Source organism: Pinus tabuliformis, chromosome 6 (genome assembly GCF_031772625.1).
Source record: "Pinus tabuliformis cultivar Carrire ecotype Pingquan chromosome 6, CPIR1, whole genome shotgun sequence".
NCBI lineage: Eukaryota > Viridiplantae > Streptophyta > Pinopsida > Pinales > Pinaceae > Pinus > Pinus tabuliformis.
In genome coordinates, this window is record NC_142292.1 from 536773032 (window position 1) to 536793434 (window position 20403).

A 20403-nucleotide genomic window follows, 5' to 3' on the forward strand; every position below is an offset into this window, starting at 1 on the left:
GGAAAGTTTGACAACCTATGGTTAGGACCTTTCAGCATTACAGGAGTCAAAGTAAATAATACATTCATCCTATGTAATCTGAAAGGAGAATATTTCTCACTTCCATTCAATGGGAAATATATTAAGCATTATATTCAGTACTTAGTGTTTTTAATCATCATCATTGTATATTTAGTTTTTTTCCTTTTAATTACAGAGCAAGTGTGATTTTCACAACAAGGAATCCATAGCTTGAGGAGAGGGCACATGGATCTGTAGGTTTTCTACATCTTGCAGGGAGAAGTAGTCCCCAGATGGAGCCGATGTTGTAACTTATTTTTAGGCTTAGAATAGTTTGCAAATTTATTTTTACTAAAAAAAATTAGAAAAATAAAATAAGAAAAGAAAGGAAAAATGAAAAACTAAAAAGAAAAGAAAGGAATAAAGAAAAATAAAAATATATTGTTATTTTTGAAAATAAGCATGCACATTTAAATGTAGTTCTATTGTATAATTTTATTTGGTAATTATGTATTCTTCAAAATAAATATTGAAAAATGAAGTTTGATGTGACTACCACCAAGGACACATTTCGTATGCAACTTCTGATGGTTATGATGGCGCACACCATGATCAACAAAAGCCAATGAATTGAACGACTCCCAACATTCCCGACGGTTAACGGGGGTAGGGAGCATGGAAAATTTTAGGGGCTAATGTTCGCCCAGTGGGCTAATTTTCCATGATTTTTCCACAAAAGAGATTCGCCAATTTCCAATTTTATAAAAGACGATTCGCCCAAATTTTAGAATATAAAATTATTTTACCTTAAAAATCGCCAACATTGTATAGAGGCTATATATAAAATCATTATAAATTTGAATAATTTTACAAATATATCAATAAACATTTTATAGTTTGCATATTAGGGATTAGTGAGATTCGCCAATGTTTTTAAACTTCAAGAAATTTTTCCATCCTTAAAATTTTCCTTGGTAGGGAGGCATGAGGGGGGGGGGGAGATTTGCAAAGAGGTTTCCCCGATCCCTCTTATGTAAATGTGTCAAGCTCCAATGAATTGCGGGACCCCCTCTGCTTGAAACCATTTACCACTACCACCCCCCTATTGAAGTGTTTTCTTATCAAAGGAGTGTGAAAAGAAAACACTTAAGACCGTGGATGACAAATAGTCTCAACAATATAAATGGCTGGAAAATTTTTTAGATCTGTAGCAACTGATAGAAACAAAACCTACCAAAGTCCTGATCTATGCCACCATCATAGTTAAACATAAAAATGAACTAGTAATAATAACTCCAATAATCCAATGGAAACTAGATATACAAAGAATATATTTTATTATAACACCTATGAAGGGAACAAATAAATGTTACCAGTTCCCCTCTATGGGATGGGTTCTTGGCTATCTTCAAATTTCTTTAGCTTTTTGATATAGTCTCTCTCCTATATAATGTGTAAACCTAGCAAATAACATATTTGAGCTCAATGGGAACCCAAATGGAAGAAAAATGGTGTGCGACAATGATAATAATTAGAGTTACAACAGTGAGTGCAACAATGAAAATAATCAAAAGTGAATAATGAATGGAAAACCCTTCTATTTATAACAAAATATTGAGTTATCCTCCAATAATGAACAATAATAAAACATTATTAACTCCATTCTTGGAATAACCACTTGGAATATTTTATTATATTTCATTAGGAGGGAAAAAGTATTTAAACTTTTATTTACAAATAATAAATAAATAAATGATTTATTTATCATCTCAAGAAATTGGTTAATGAATAATAAACAAATAATGATTTATTTAACTATTCCTAAGGGATTTAGTCAAATTTGAAAAGGAACAATAATTAATTAGTGATTAATTAATGATTCCTAGAGAAAAATAAGATAATTAATTATTTATCTGTTGATTTTTCATAATTGGGTCAAATATGACAAGGAATATTAATTGAACAAAGGTTTAATTAATTATTCCTAGAAGAAAATTAAATAAATAGTGATTTATTTAATTATTCTTTGTGGGTTTAATTATAAATTACTTAACAAAGGTGGGTTTTAAAGTAATTTCTCACTGTGAAAGCAATTTTACTATGGTAAAATTGGCCTTACATGGTGTACTTTGATCCATCTAGTAAATTAGGCTAGATGATCAATATTTTAGTGATAACGGATTGCCCCCCAACATACGAGTGTTAGGAGAAAAACATATGGCCGAAGTACATTGTAAAGACACAATCACTAGACAACAAAGTGGAATCAGAGAGAGAGAGAGACCAATATAGCTAAAGCAAAAGAGGATAGGGACAGAGGGGGTGAGACCAATGCAAGTCTCCTTTTATGTTGTGGTACTGGACCTAAATGAGGTGGGGGAGGCATACCTATACCCGCAGAGATAACTTAATACAAAAATAGTGATCCGCCCAGAAACATAACACTGAGCAACGAAGTACATGTTGAATGGTACATGACACACTCACATAATTGAACCAGAAAATAATACAATGTGTCCCATATACATAATGAACCTGGAAAAATATGAACCAGGACTGGATACAATAATATCTGAGTACATGAGATATAATGGCCCTTTCTTATAAAAAAATGGGTGGGAGGGAGGGTAGAACAACTAAAGAATCCTTGTTGAACAGGGAAGGGCTCTGAAAAACTGAATGGATCATTTAAAGGAGATGTGCATGTTATGAACACTACAATTGGTAGGAACCAAACCCATCAAATCTGCGGAACTGCATCTAAGGTTGTATCATAATAGGAATGCATTCAGGCATGTGCGAGGATACCTAAAGGGCTATCCCCTCATGAGGTCTTAAAAATATCACACACACTCAGAATCACTGGTACAATCTGCTACATCCCTAGACCATCGAGTGTATGGATCACGAACATGAAACAACCAAGTCAAAGTGAAATAATGAGTCCCTCTGCTTGATTCAAGGTACTAAACAAGAATGGAAGCTGGAACCAAGATACACTACCCTCTAAGCCGTTCTTCTGGAATAAATGAGCTGATGTCGACAGAATAGGGCCCACAATAGGTGAGGCAATAAGGATCCTCAACTAAGGCACAAGGGAAAATAGTAATGTGACTGATGGACTGACAGCAGGGATAATGGAAAAGGTGGGACTGAGGGACAAACAGACGACTTCCCTTGTCAAAGCATAAAGTGCATGGTTGACCTAGAAGTGATTGACTCAACTCTAGAGGGGATGGGGGACAGTATGACTGGAGGCCAAAATGGGCAATGCAGGATGAATGATATGCAAAAATGGATGAAATATTGTGACATGATATAGTGGGACATGAAACCGACTCCATGCATGCAAGGGCGACTCATCGCAGATGCTCTGAACAAGGGTGACTCGATGACGCTACCACACAAAATAGGCCCAGTGGGGACCATGAAGGCATGATAAAATTATGGTTACTCATGAAAAATATCAACATGTGAGATAAAAAGTATTAAGAGTAGGTGGACCTCAAAGTACAAGCGTTGCATATGAAGAAATTCAATTTTGAGAGGGGACAAAGTGACCCTTCTTGGAAAAATGACTTCGTGGTGATGTGTCGAATCATGAAAAACTGATAAAGACCCATTATAATACTCGATGAGATCTTTCCAATGGTGCTGACGGTTCATCAAACTGAGCTACGGTTTGGTCACAATGGGAAACATAAAAATTGTGGATTTTTCTAGGAAAGGACGTTTTCCCTCCAATTTAAATTCATTTGCTAAGTGAGCTGAGGTGAATTTGGAGAGGAGGAAGAGGCCCTAACTCTTTTGGAGATCGTAGAAGAAAAATTGACCGTTGAAATCAGGATCTGCAACTTTTAGGTAGGTGGCCTTACTCATCTCTTCAATTTCAGTGGTTTATTTATTGATTTTTGGCACCCTGCAGCTCCCTGGGAGCCCCTCGCTCCTATTCATGGTCACATCGCACTTTTTGGCCTAGGAGTAAAATCTGGCTCATAGGAAACAGGTGAAAACTTGCGAGATTGTTCTTTCTGGGCAAAAAACTGTGATTTGGGGTTGAAAAGAGGGGTGGTCTGTTGACCTGGTGGGGTTTGTAGTTTGAATAGTGTAGACCAGTGTTTTTGTCTCTGAAATAACAAGACATGTGGTGTTTTGTAAGCATTGTAGTGCTTAAAATCAACTCGTGAGAGAAATACTTTGATACGCTTCAATTCAAGATTCAGAGAGATCAAGGGGTTCGAGGGACATTAGCTCACTACGGGGTTCTCAAGTTGGTAGAGAACCCATTAATGAGGGCAGGTGAGCCCTTACTATCGAGAATTGTGAGATATTGGGATCTAGACTAGGAGGTATTTAGCTTGCAGGGGCACAAGATTGAGCTCACATTACAGGATATTTATTTCTTGACTGGAATCCCTCCCCTAGGAATGGTGGGGGATATACATCTGGTGTTGCCTCGTGGGAGGAACCTTACAAATTTTGTGGAGCACCATTGTCCACGAGATGTACGTGTGAAGGGAACTACCATCCCAATTGGTGATCTATATAGGCTAGGGACATGGGTTGTTTCCGCAATAGTGTTATGGGTCTTGGGAAGCTAGGAGTTCCACCACATCACTCGTGGGCAGATGATGCTTGTTGAGAGTGTTTTGGCTAGGTCCTACTATGGGTGGACCTCGACGATGATGTCTTTGGTGAAACGATAATTAAGTCTATGAAGGAGTCAAGTGAACCGTGATTGTGCTTTTGATATAGTTTTGTGTGCATTCTTCTTTGAGAAGATACCCACCATTCATCCTCATGTACAGATCCGAGATGGGGGCCCACAAGAGCATAGTATGCGCTGCTGGGGGCAGCTGCTATGGAGAGGAGGAGGGGGAGTTGGACGGGTGTTCTGACCTGAATTTTTCACACAGTGGGATCAGATGCCCCTCTACATTCAAGATTATCTTTATAGTAGGATGAACTATCAGGGTGATCCCGACTTACCACTTCCACCCAAGCAAGCATGGGGACCATGCGGTAAGTGTTAAGTTGCTATTTTATGGTGCATTTCATATTTTTATCACATGTATATGGTATTGAGTGTAAAATATGTGGAATGCAGAAATAACACTGGTAAAACTAGTAGGATATGCAAGACGAGCTGTAGTGACTGGGGGTGCAGATCAGGGAACATCATCATCATGTCAGGGTCCAGAGGATAGTGTGTGACTTGTTGATTTATACCATAGGTGTGAGGAACTATTCACCAGAGTTTCAAAGCATGGATGGCATGAGTTAGACGATCAATACACAGATGAGTGTATCAGCCTTCCCTTAGAGTGGAGAGGTATCATGTGGCACATGGCGATGGTTGGTCAGGCAGTATGTGATCTACGTGCATGTGGAGCAGAGCCTTTTACATGAGATCCGCTTGATAGTGACTAGATATGGGGACATGTGTGTTACAGGGAAAAGTGTCTATGCAGAACTGCTAATCCCACTAAGGTGGGTAACTACCTTAGAAACAAACAAAGTAAAACTACTTTCGTTTTCCTTTATGAAAAATAGATGAGAGAAGAATAAAGGAGACCAACCTCTGTCTTGTGCTTGGTTCCTTGCTCGATTCCTCTCTCTTCTGATAGTCCTTTGCTACTCACTTTCTTGTATACCCAGCTTCACAGAGTACCTGTAGAATCAAAGCAGCATAACACTATATGAGAACATGGATCTATTATCATAAACAACTTAGGATCATATGTAAATTGGCCATACAAATGCACAAAACATAGATTACACAAGAGTATGGAGGAAAACTTGAATAGCTTTATTGATAATCAAGAAAGAGCCAAGAGAGTTACAACCAGTTGTTCTGACCCAGCATCATCCTCTCAGCAAGTAAGCCCTTCTTCACCTCATGCAAAGCTTAGGTCTCCCAACACTATGATGTTGCCTCAAGAAACCAACAGCAATTCCTTACAAGATGCAAAATTCCAGCCTCTGGATCTCTGGGATGAGGGATCCATATATAGATGTCTGTAAGGGAGATGAGCCAGCTTATGATTTGATTAGTGTCTTCCCTCTGGTAGTTCTTGCTTCCACTTGGAGATTGATGATCTCTTACTCATCCTTGGTCAAATTCAGAGAGGCAAGTGTCACAGGAGAAGTTTCTGGAAGATTCCATGCTTCTTCACCTTGCGGATTGACACTGCCATTTGTCTCTTCTCGCCCATCACACCCCATAGAAGGGCTTTTTGAAATGCAACGCACCCACTGAGTGTACTTAGGTGAGATGCAACGCACTTTTCCTATGGAGCAGGTGCAATGATCCAGTTTTGACCAGTTCTGAGTAGTTTTTCATGGAGAACTTCTGGGAGAAGCTGTAATCAGTTGACCTTGTTCCTTTAGGGGTTGGAACAACACTTTTAGGGACTTAGGAGCCCTTGGTTTATGGACATTTTATCCTTGGGGTTGCAGTGCCCAAAAATGTCTATAATAGTTTCCCCCTAAAGCATGAGGTCGTTAATCTTTTTTGATGTCGGGTGAAATTCTTTATCATGAGGATCCGAAGTTCTTTCAAGTTGGGAGGAGACCTGTAATAAGATACAATACAATACATTATCTTCATAATATTTTCATGATCTAGCTGAGGCGGGCATTCCCATGCTCAGCTTTATAAATTCATTTTCATGTACATAGGACAGACAATCGTCTGAGTGTAGACTGATGATTCTGGAGGAGCCATCATCCCATAGATTGGATGATTATCTGTGCAGCAATGATGTACATTTGATGTCTTTATTTTCCTGAATATATATCGCAGCCCGGATGGATGAAACTAGATCTGGGGTCTTCAATCTCGTTTGATCTTCACTCAAAGTACAAGTCGATCCATGTGAGAGATGTTCTGGAGTCGAACATGGAAAGACATCGCCTGATTACCAGCCAATGACATAAGCTGTTAACAGGCACGAGAGGAATCACCGATAATGATAATGACCCTCAAGGTACTATAGTACAATTCACATGGTGTGAATAAAGGACTTGGCGTCGAACACCACACTAAATCTTTCGATCGAAGGCCATTGATGTAAACCTGTCGCCAGAAGTGAGAAACTTGCCATTGAGGCATGCAGGCTTCAAAGTATTGAAAGGGGTGTCCCTAGATCGACTTCTTGGATAATGAGCTGATGTTGACAAGAAGCGATCTGTCATAGGAGGGCCTTAATGAATCCCACATCATTGACACGGAACGGAGCAAATGATTTCAATGGAGGTGAAAACGGTCTGGTGATATAAGGTTCAGGGTGGCGGTCATGAAAGAATGGAGTGTAAATGTATTGCAGCGGCTGAGACATAGGTGAATTCTCTGAGTGACTTCTCTTGAACATACCGGTGACACTGACATGATGGACTGGTAGCATTAACCCCAAATGTGGATGGTGTGATGTGACCATGGTGATGTGACCGGTGAATGAAACAACCCAACCCGACTTGGATGTGGAGTGAAAGTGTCATGTTCAAGAGCGACTTGCTACCAACAAAGTTTCTTCAAGTTTTCTTCCGAATTTTTCCCCAGTCATTCCTGACCAGTACCTCTTTATTTTTTTCAAGCTTGAGGAGGATAACATATGCTTGTTCTATAATTTTCCCTTCGAGCAAACCCATCGCTATGTTTTAACGAGCCTAGCGATAGTGAAACTCGTTCTTGTCTGCTATGGACAAGTTTGTCGCTATTAGGTTTTAACGAGTTTAACGACAAAGACAACTCGGTCCTTTTCAATTTTAGAGAGTCTGAAAACGAACGTAAAGGAAACTCCAAAAATCCTTTTTCGTCATCTAATCCCTTAAGTCCGAAAAAGTATAAAACAATACAGAAGGGATGAATTTTTCAATACTTTTAACGAGCCGAACAAAACAAGCGCTCGATCTTTTTGTGTAATAATCCCTCAGGTCCAAAAAGATTAAAATATAAAGGAGGGATGACACTTCCGGTCCCTTTAACGAGCTGGAGAGGCCAATAGCTCGACAATCTTTTCATATTTTATGAGTCAGTTGAAAAGAGCTTAAAGGAGACTCGTCTTTGAGGAACGAGTGATAAATTTGGGTAGCAGCTGATTCTAGGTAAGGTTTGGAATTTCCCAATCACGGAAGTGTTACAAGGATGGCTAACAAGATCACTCTTCGCAGTTGTTCCTCAAAAGGGGTAAACAATCAAATGGAGGTGAATGATCGGCCAATACAGAGTGGAGGTGATGATGAGAACATGACGAAGGCTTTAAGGGCTGAAGTACTACGTTCACGACGGTTATTTACTGGAAATTGGTTCATTTTTTTTTGAGCTTAAACACTGGGGGAAACATTTGCTCATTTCTTATGTTTATTTTTTAACGAGCATGAAGTCTGCATTAAAACTGCTTGATATATCCAGTCGTATAATAAGGATGTCTCATATATAAAAACATCATTTTTTGAAATCTTTGCCCCACATCCTTTCTTTATGCAAGTTAGGAAACGACTAATCCTATGAGTTTAAAGGGTTAGAGGACCTACAAATTTAAAAAATAAATGGTCGCTCTTCGCTTGCATGCCAAAAGGTTTGCATGCCCCCAAGTATAAAGTAGAGTTTCAAGGTCACCTTTCAATCCACCGACAAAACATTTGTTTTATCGGGAAAGATTTACCTCTTTCAGGTTACCAAAGACTGTTTTATCTGCACCGCAAACAAAACATTTCTTTAGCGATGCCTACTGAAATAGACAAAGGTGAATGGCGCAGATGCATCCACTCACATAACTTTGACAAGAGAATCTTGTTCCAGTCCAACCCCCTTTTCCAATTAACGGGAGTGTCAGACTAGTCATATATCTCTCGCGGAAACCTATCCTATACCTGAAGTTTTCCTGCCGAAGCAGACCAGGGTGCATGCCCCCTGGGTTTCAGTCATGTCCCCCGAATTACTCGTGCTCATCAGGCGGACGGACTGGAGATTGATAAGACATTCCTTGCGTGAAAAGACCATTCAGGGATGGTATATGACTATTTGCTATGTGTGAACCGGGGAATGAAAGCTGGTCTACGAGCTTGACCACTCTTCCTTCGTGTGGAAAGCACATTACTCTAAAGAGTGATGAGACAATGACTCCCATGCAATAAATATAGTCTCGTCCAAGGAGTAGATTATAATCCAGGGGTCCTTGGACTACCATTACGTTCATGTGAACAGTTTTCCCTCTCAATGTTATGGGCACATTGGGAAGGATCCCTAACGGTCGACTAGTTCCTTTGTCAAAGCCTGTTAGATTTCTCATCTCAGGAAAAAGCGATGGCGAACCAAGCGCTTTCCAAGCAGTCGAGGAAAGGATACTCACAGAAGCCCCTTCATCTATGATGGTACCGGCCATAGCCATTCTATATATTTGAGCAATAATTCGAAATGGTATACTAGCCGGTAAACGGGGTCTGCCTAGTAGATTCTAGTCAAATGAAACAACTAGGTTGCTTGGAGGTGGGACCGAATAGATGGCCGGATATGACTCTGATGAACTTCCTTCCTGCGGTAAAGGAACGGGTTGACTGCCCCCATGTTCTTCGGAGTCTGTGCTTACAAAAAGAATTTGGACGGTGTCATCCTTGTTCTCTTCGGTGACTGTATCATCTGAAGATGGAACCTCTGAAGGAAAGACCGGGTCAACTACCACCTCGACCTTTTGAATTTCCTCTGGTATGGGTTCAGATGGTTTATCTTCAATGATAGATGCTTCGGCCGACCACCTGGGCGGGTCAGCCGGATTCTCAACTAGTGACGGACTCAGCAAGAGTTTCTTATAATCAGGAGGAAGTCGTAACGGTGAAACCGGACAATCGTCAAAAACTCTTTTATCCTCATCTAAGAAGGGACAATGGTGGACGGTGTGATTGCCTTCACACAGTTTACAAGGAAATTTGCACTTTCCTTTTTGTCCAGGGGCTTCACTTTCACTAGTCGATGGTGTGTTTTCAACATGATCATCAGAGGTTGACGACAGCGGGTTGTGCAAACGAGGAGACCAGTCCCTTAAGATCCGAGGGATGCAGGGACAATCTCTATGATAGCGGTCTCCTTTGCAAATGACACATAGCGATTTAGGCCTGGTCGGTGCAGTGTGTGGATTTTCACTAGATGACGCTTGGTTGGCCCTTTTCGCCTTTGGCTCCTTCTTCTTCTTCTCTTTCTTCTTCTTTTCCTTCTTCTACTCAGGTACTTGATTTTTGGATTTCCCAGCCTCATCAAGTGAAGAGGAAGGAGGAGAGGAAGAATTAGACGAAGTAGAGGGTTGGGCGGTAACTCTGGAATTGTCTAGCTGCCTCGATTATTCAGGAATTGCGGTGTTCTGAACGATGGAGGTTGAGAAAAGCCATACGGGCAAGCCAATCATCAATCTTGGAAGTGACAATGTGGCCATGTGGGGTGCACCAACATCTCCCCAAGAGGAGAAGGGACTAGGATTTCCTCCAAGGGGAACTCCTTGGTTTGTGGACTCCATTCTCTCAACCTAAGACCAACGTAGGAAAGGTGGTGATTATTCTGTTTAAAATAAATTTTAGACGCTTCGACACAACTTGTTTTTTCAATTTTTAAGAGTCGAGAAAAAACAAAAGATGACGCTAGTCGCCTTCGATTTTTAATGAGCCTGAAGTGACAAGTGCTCAGATGGACCTTTTTCGTCTAAAAAGGAACGAAAGGGACTGCTCTGGAAATCTAGGAAGAGGGATTACCAAACCAATCGCAAAACTGGAGAATACTTTTTACGGTACGGTAGTCAATCTTCCCGAATGCTGTGTTCATTGCATTTCGATCAATAGGGCGGCAGACACGGCTTCCTATGGATAAAGTATTAAGCCTATTGTGGTCTCCCAAAATATACTCGACGGTACGTGGGAGCACAAGTCCGTACTGGCACTTATCGTCTCAAATTGGAGGAATCACCCAACCAACAATGAAAACAACAGTTACCAGGCTTTACGACGCCGGAATACGTCTCTAGCCTAGACTTCTAGATGTTGTGCATTAGGTTCCAAAGTGTTGTTAGATTCATTAAATTTATTTTATAGTTGATCTTGCTTAAGAAATTTGCCTTTCAGGTTCACCGCGTGATGTAGATGTACAATTGCTAACATGCAACCTGTTATCACTGAAAATATTTCAAAGGAAAAGGAGAGCAAAAATCTTCATCAAATTCAAGCAAGGCAGCTCCTCAATTAAGCAAGGTATTTTCTTCCAAGTTGTTTTGTCTAAAGAAATTTCAAAGGAGAAAATGTCAAAAGAAAGGAAAATATCATCATCAGTACAACCATCACCAATGTACAAGAATGACAGAAACAAGGCAGCCAGCAGTCAAGAAGAAAGACAGAGCTTTGAGGAGGATAAGGAGAAATTTTGAAACTAGCTACGAATCCATGTTTTCGTAGCGCAGACAGTGTAAAAATCCTGTTTTGCGCTACGAAATCAGTGTTTTCGCAGCGCGCTGCGAAACCCCTGTAGCAGCCTGTTTCAGCTGAAGAAACTCTGTTTTCTGCTTTTACTAGTCAATTTCTAAAAGCTTTCCTGAGCAGCTGAGAACTTAATTTTGTAAACTGAAAGAGGCTTTTGTTCCTAACATGATTCACTACAAAACCCTATTTCCGTTTCTTCAAATTCGTTCTGAGGTGGGAGTAATTTATGGTTAAACTTGCGCTACGAAACTGCAGAAAGTCAAGCTTTGTCTACTGGTTTTAGTAGTGTTTTTCAAAATCAGTTTCTGGTCACATGAAAGGCTATCTTGTAATTCTGAAGGAAGTTTCTCTTCATAACATGTCCATCTACAATAACCTATCTCACTTTATTCGTATGTGTTTTCAGTTGGGAGATAAGAAGCTTTCATTGAGACCCTAATTTCAGAAAACGGAATTTTCCCTGTTTGCCACGTGTTTTTCAAGGACAGGTTCTGGACAGCTGGAGAAATATTTTAAAAAACCAGGAGAGGTTTGTGTTCTAGACATCATGAGCTACAAAAACCTCCTTCAGTTTCGTAAAATGTGTCATGGATGAAGAGATAAAGGCTCTGCAATTTTCAAGGATCTAACCCTAAAAACAGGGAAACATGTTCCCTAAATTCTAGGGTTTCTCATCAGCAGTTGGGTGACCACGTGGGAGGCTTCATCAAATTCGACCTCATGGAGTATTAGGTGTCAAAGAATGCTTTAAATGTTTAGATAAGTTTGTTGTAATCATAATAAGGAGTTACACTCCTAGTTGTATTAGGTCTCTAGGACTACTAGTTAGGTGTCAAATACATTTAATGGTTTGTTTTATGGTTAGAATAGGTGTCACTGATGGCAAATTCGAATTCTCTTGAGGAGGGATGATGGAATCCTAATTGTAAATGATTTATATAGAGCAAGAGGTCGAATTAGCAAGGGGTTGGAGACTTTTTGGCTCAATTGCTGCTCTATGTGCAGACTGTGTATATTTTTAACCTAATGCAGAATTTCTACTTAGACAACTCAAGATTCATGAAGAGTTCTTGTCTGTTCTTGTTTTTATGGCATCTTCCAATACTTACATTGCAGTGAGGTTTACTTATGATACTCAGAATTCATCAATGATGCTCTGACTTCCTTCATAGATAAACTAATTGTGTTTCACTGTTTTATATTTGCATTTCTGCACTTGAACTCTATAATGCCTTGACTTCCATGCTAGGTAGAATGTTTTGGCTTCACTACTCAGGATTCAAAGAGGGTTTTTAATGTCCTATTGTCTCATGGCTTTCCTCTTTCACTTACTTGCAGTGGTATGAATACATGTTACTTAGAATTCATCAATGATGCTCTAACTTCCTTCATGTATTTATAAACTGTGTTTCCTTGCATTGTATCTTTGTTTTGTTGATGTATAAAAACTCTCTATGCCCTGACTTCATGTTAAAGATGATCTTGTTGTGGTACTGAACATACTTTGACTCCATAGCCCAATGGTAGCCAACCTTCATCTTTCAACCTATAAACATATACAATCACAAACTATAGAGTTAGCCATCTATCTTATTCTTTAATCAAAATCTTTAACCCTTTGAGAGAGCCCTCTCAGGCTGAGGAGGCTAAGCCTCAGCCAAAAGTTTGGTTTGAAATAGTTACTCAAAGTCTTCCTGATCAACAGCCTATCAGGGGCATGATTTTGTGATAACATTTTGGTGCGTCTGCCGGGAGCCTGAAGTCTATTCATTCCCGAAATCAATGGTTGAACTTCTGAAGGTAGCAGGAGCTCAGACATCTTTGAGGCTACAAAACTACCTTGGCGACTCCACACATTGAATAAGAAATTGTAAGGTGACTCCACTGCTAGAAGATCAGTAGCTTGATGAAGTTTCAAAATGAGTTCCACTGCAAGAATGAATCCCAGGTATGCTCCTATGAATCGGTCTCATATCCCTGGTTTTCCAAATCCTATGCCAAAGGTTGATTGGTTAGAGGATCTTCCGATATTCAAAGATGAAAAGAAAGACAATGCTGCTCTTCATTTGGTTAGGTTTCATATGCATGTACGCAGTCTTAAGGTTCACTTTCCTGAGGATTGTCTCATGAGGATGTTTATGGCCACTTTAGAAGGAAAAGCATGGTCTTGGTATAAAAGTTTGGAAAATGGTTCATTATCTTCTCTTGTTGATTTCCATGATGTCTTCTATGACATGTATAAAGAGTGTCATCCTTCCTTATTGTTGCTCAAAGATTGTTGTAGACATTCTTTAAGTCTTATTCAGTACTTGGAGGATTGTTATGATGATGATGAATTTATGGATGAAGAAATTTTAGAGGCTCTTCATAACAATGCATTTCAGCACCAAGAAGAAAGTACAACATCTCATGAAATGCAGCATGAAGATCAGCAGGGGTTTACTTATGAAAATCATATTACATCCTCTGAGATTGATGTAGAGATGCAACGGACTTCTCAGTCTTCGAATCATAATGAAGATGAAAATGATTACGCACAGCAAGAAGAAATGTTGGAAGAAATTTTTTATGACCCTCAGGCAGAGGAAAAGGTTGTTCATTTTTGTGATTCCTTGCAGCAGCTTGCATCAAAGAATGATCTTTATAATGAGGAAAATTCCATTGTTTGTGGGCATCATGCAGAAAGGCAGTTGGATAGCACATCAAAGGAATTTTGTGTGGTTGAGGATAAGTTGTTAGAAGATATAAAATGTTATGAGAATCATCAAACTAACCATGTGTTTTTTGACCCTATAGCTGAATACATGGAAAAGATTTACTGTTCAGGCTTCCAATTATATGTTCATCTTGAAGAACAGTTGCACCTCATGCTTCCTTGGTTATTTCAGTATCTGGTTTATTTATGCTTCAAGCACAGTAAGGAGATCCAAGTTTCAGATCAGATTGATGACTGGATTTATTGGAAGTTTCATGTTCCTTGAGCTACAAGTGGAGCTTGCAGCTGATAGGGTAGGTAGGTAGGAAAGTGCAAATAAGCTCAAGGTGACTGAGCATTTTTATTTTTCAGTAGATATAGACTTCTTTCTCCTACAGTGATCATCAAGCTTAAGCCTGAGGTGAAGGCCCAAGGAACTTAAAGAAGATGTTTGTCAAATAAAATTTTGTTCATGATAAGAGGATAAGGCACTGGAACTGCAGGTTCTTAGTGTACCACAAGGGCACACTATCCCAAGTGGAGCCACTGTTATCACTGAAAATATTTCAAAGGAAAAGGAGAGCAGAAATCTTCATCAAATTCAAGCAAGGCAGCTCCTCAATTAAGCAAGGTATTTTCTTCCAAGTTGTTTTGTCTAAAGAAATTTCAAAGGAGAAAATGTCAAAAGAAAGGAAAATATCATCATCAGTACAACCATCACCAATGTATAAGAATGACAGAAACAAGGCAGCCAGCAGTCAAGAAGAAAGACAGAGATTTGAGGAGGATAAGGAGAAATTTTGAAACTAGCTACGAATCCATGTTTTCGTAGCGCAAACAGTGTAAAAATCCTGTTTTGCGCTACGAAATCATTGTTTTTGCAGCGCGCTGCGAAACCCCTGTAGCAGCCTGTTTCAGCTGAAGAAACTCTGTTTTCTGCTTTTACTAGTCAATTTCTAAAAGCTTTCCTGAGCAGCTGAGAACTTAATTTTGAAAACTGAAAGAGGCTTTTCTTCCTAACATGCTGCACTACAAAAACCTCTTTCCGTTTCTTCAAATTCATTCTGAGGTGGGAGTAATTTATGGTTAAACTTGCGCTACGAAACTGCAGAAAGTCAAGCTTTGTCTACTAGTTTTAGTAGTGTTTTTCAAAATCAGTTTCTGGTCACATGAAAGGTTATCTTGGAATTCTGAAGGAGGTTTCTCTTCATAACATGTCCAGCTAAAATAACCTATCTCACTTTATTCGTATGTGTTTTCAGTTGGGAGATAAGAAGCTTTCATTGAGACCCTAATTTCAGAAAACGGATTTTTCCCTATTTGCCACGTGTTTTTCAAGGACAGGTTCTGGACAGCTGGAGAAATATTTTAAAAAACCAGGAGAGGTTTGTGTTCTAGACATCATGGGCTACAAAAACCTCCTTCAGTTTCGTAAAATGTGTCATGGATGAAGAGATAAAGGCTCTGCAATTTTCAAGGATCTAACCCTAAAAACAGGGAAACATGTTCCCTAAATTCTAGGGTTTCTCATCAGCAATTGGGTGACCACGTGGGAGGCTTCATCAAATTCGACCTCATGGAGTATTAGGTGTCAAAGAATGCTTTAAATGTTTAGATACGTTTGTTGTAATCATAATAAGGAGTTACACTCCTAGTTGTATTAGGTCTCTAGGACTACTAGTTAGGTGTCAAATACATTTAATGGTTTGTTTTATGGTTAGAATAGGTGTCACTGATGGCAAATTCGAATTCTCTTGAGGAGGGATGATGGAATCCTAATTGTAAATGCTTTATATAGAGCAAGAGGTTGAATTAGCAAGGGGTTGGAGACTTTTTGGCTCAATTGCTGCTCTATGTGCAGACTGTGTATATTTTTAACCTAATGCAGAATTTCTACTTAGACAACTCAAGATTCATGAAGAGTTCTTGTATGTTCTTGTTTTGATGGCATCTTCCAATACTTACATTGCAGTGATGTTTACTTATGATACTCATAATTCATCAATGATGCTCTGACTTCCTTCATAGATAAACTAATTGTGTTTTACTGTTTTATATTTGCATTTCTGCACTTGAACTCTATAATGCCTTGACTTCCATGCTAGGTAGAATGTTTTGGCTTCACTACTCAGGATTCAAAGAGGGTTTTTAATGTCCTATTGTCTCATGGCTTTCCTCTTTCACTTACTTGCAGTGGTATGAATACATGTTACTTAGAATTCATCAATGATGCTCTAACTTCCTTCATGTATTTATAAACTGTGTTTCCTTGCATTGTATCTTTGTTTTGTTGATGTATAAAAACTCTCTATGCCCTGACTTCATGTTAAAGCTGATCTTGTTGTGGTACTGAACATACTTTGACTCCATAGCCCAATGGTAGCCAACCTTCATCTTTCAACCTATAAACATATACAATCACAAACTATAGAGTTAGCCATCTATCTTATTCTTTAATCAAAATCTTTAACCCTTTGAGAGAGCCCTCTCAGGCTGAGGAGGCTAAGCCTCAGCCAAAAGTTTGGTTTGAAATAGTTACTCAAAGTCTTCCTGATCAACAGCCTATCAGGGGCATGATTTTGTGATAACACAACCTAAGATGATAAACAAACTTTTTATCTTCTTTGTGCAATGAAAATCCTATCTACTAAGGAAAGAAAGACATAATTCTTTCAACAAAGAGCAAAGAACGCACACTATATGCACTGTCCTAAATCAAACCAATCAAACAGTCTAAATGAAAATGCACATGCATGTATTTGTTTTCAGCCTTCTTAATATGTGAATGATAAAAAGAAAGCTAATGCACAAATCTGAATTACTTTTCAAAGCGACAATTACTAACAAGTTTCTTTTCAAAATCAAAATGAAGACAATGATGACACTTTGCAATTTGGAAATGAAAACTTGCTTTTGACACTTAGAAAAACTACTAATTTAGATCAAATACAATAGTAACAGTGTAATCGACTATCAAGAACAATCAGATTCTCTTCTATGACTAAACGACACTTGTGACACTTTCAAATCAAGAAACGATAGTACAATTACGTTACTTTTTTGCAAAGGAGAATTGAAAGTGACTCAAAAAATACATAAAAACATGTATATTTATTTGCACAATGGAGGTGGAATAACAGCAAGGAAAGGGGTTTCAAACAGAGGTGTACTGACTACAGGCAGCAAAATTCTTGAATAGATCTTAAAAGAGTGAACAGAAACCAAAATTCAGGAACAATGCCTAGTCTGATCAGTGCACCTGTAACACAGTGAATTTGAAATGCAGCGCACCTACTACACTCGGGAAGTGCACTGAATTTGAGATTCACAGAACAGACAGTGCACTGGACCAGAAACGAGACTTTGCTTGGGTTCCGGGTCACAGTTTGCAGTTCAGTTCAGGGATTTTGCTGAGCAAGTGGTAATCAGTAAATCAACAATAGGGGTAGATCTAAGGAGGTTACTAGAGCCACCACAAGGACAATTAGAGAGTTTGTAAATTAGTTATTTAATTCATAAACAAAACCTGGAGATTGACTGAAGCGGCATTTATCTACTTTGCATTTGCACAGCAAATGCAGTTCGAAAGCTACCTAGCTCAACTTCAGGCTCCGTCTGTAAGTTTATAAAGTAAACAAATGTAGATAAACAAACAACCTAGTCGCTCCCCAGTGGAGTCACCATTTTGTTACAGGGAAAAGTGTCTATGCAGAACTGCTAATCCCACTAAGGCAGGTAGCTACCTTAGAAACAAACAAAGTAAAACTACTTTCGTTTTCCTTTATGAAAAATAGATGAGAGAAGAATAAAGGAGACCAACCTCTGTCTTGTGTTTGGTTCCTTGCTCGATTCCTCTCTCTTCTGATAGTCCTTTGCTACTAGCTTTCTTGTATACCCAGCTTCATAGAGTACCTGTAGAATCAAAGCAGCATAACACTATACGATAACATGGATCTATTATCATAAACAACTTAGGATCAGATGTAAATTTACCATACAAATGCAAAAAACATAGATTACACAAGAGTATGGAGGAAAACTTGAATAGCTTTATTGATAATCAAGAAAGAGCCAAGAGAGTTACAACCAGTTGTTCTGACCCAACATCATCCTCTCAGCAAGTAAGCCCTTCTTCACCTCATGCAAAGCTTAGGTCACCCAACACTATGATGTTGCCTCAAGAAACCAACAACAATTCCTTACAAGATGCAAAATTCCAGCCTCTGGATCTCTAGGATGAGGGATCCATATATAGATGTCTGTAAGGGAGATGAGTCAGCTTGCAATTTGTTTAGTGTCTTCCCTCTGGTAGTTCTTGCTTCCACTTGGAGATTGATGATCTCTTACTCATCCTTGGTTGAATTCAGAGAGGCAAGTGTCACAGGAGAAGTTTCTGGAAGATTCCATGCTTCTCCACCTCGCGGATTGACACTGCCATTTGTCTCTTCTCGCCCATCACACCCCATAGAAGGGCTTTTTGAAATGCAACTCACCCACTGAGTGTACTTAGGTGAGATGCAATGCACTTTGCCTATGGAGTAGGTGCAATGATCCAGTTTTGACCAGTTTTGAGTAGTTTTTCATGGAGAACTTCTGGGAGAAGCTGTAATCAGTTGACCTTGTTCCTTTAGGGGTTGGAACAAAACTCTTAGGGACTTAGGAGCCCTTGGTCTATGGAAATTTTATGCTTGGGGTTGCAGTGCCCAAAAATGTCTATAACAATGTGGGTCTCTTTGGTTTTGATTTTTGGAACCTGCTATGGGAATTTCTGATGTATTTAGAGCTATGGTTTCCAAACACTTCTTGGCATTATGATACAAGTGTTTTCCTTGATGGCAACTCACTCACAAGTTAGTTCAGTTTTGATAAAAGGCAACTTACAGTGTAACAAATCATATCAGAGGTAACAAGGCATTAGTACAAAAGAACAGGAAGATGGAACTGAGGTCCACTAATCAGAATGAAGAAGTTGAAGGAAAAGGATGGTGTAAGGCAGTTGAAGATGTCAAAGGAGCGTATACACATAGGTTCATAGAACAAAAAGGCCGTATACATATGCACGCACTTTCACAAGAGGAAAAACGTGTATAGGTTGGAAAATTAAGGAAATTCAAGAGTAAAGAATACCAGGGGTCAATACCATGGTATTAGCCCACAATATTGAGCCGAGTAATGACTATTTGATCTCGTCCAAGAATACCAAAAGGGCCAAAGTGTGCAAGTGAAAGGGTTTCTCAGGAATACTTCTATCTAAAGTAGATTTTATGTTGCAGGGGCTATGTTTGTGATTTGATATGAAATATTTTGTGCACCTTGTATTCAATGTTGGATCAGGATCATGAGACCTAAAATGACTTATCATTGAATGATCTGATTTTGTTTGGGCTAGATCTGATTGCGTACACCTGTTTTATTCTTTAAATTTCATTTTCTGGGTATGTCTGAAGTCCAGAATATCTACGAAGTTGTGAGTTAGTATTTGTAAATGTATATGCTGGTTTGCCTAGGTAAAGGCATGTATACACGTAGGTTCGACTCTTCCAAGTAGCGTCTATGAAAGAAAAGCCTATTCTTCTGAAATGACTAATCTATCTTGTCAATTCTGCTATTTTACTATTGTATGTCAATGAAGTCTTCTTAGATCTGAATGTAAATATGAATGCGTAAGGATTTTGGTGTATGATTGATTGATTATTTAAGTGAGAAGGGTTATCTCTGCTACTGCCTATCTAGAGCTCTGTAAATTGATAGTAGATGTTCAATATATTGCTAGTTGGTACAAACGTAAATATGAAAGTTTATGTTTCAATAGTTTTGAAGGTATATGCCAGTTTGGATAAAGGAAGTAGCGTATACACGTAGGTTGGGTTCAGTAAAGTAGCGTATGCATTCTTATGTATGATTTTTGAGGTTACAGTTGGTCCTGAATGACGATGTAGGTTTTCGGGTTTAGTACATTGTTCTGGTGACATTGATATGATTGTTAGATTAACTGATTGTTGGTTGATGAAGTTTGAGTTTCAAAGTTTCTAATGGGTCCTGTATGAAAATTTGATGAAACGAGGCCTTCATTTGTATCGTTGTGTACCAGGAGCATCCAATCTAAAAATTAATGAAACGTGGTCCCTGGAGGAAGAGACAAGGTTATAGCCTTTTGTAGGCTGGCACCTACATACTAGTAAGCACATTGGCTAGTGCAAGAGCTAGTGGGTTTTATCTCCTGTTAGTGCCTAGATTTACCTCAGGCTGAA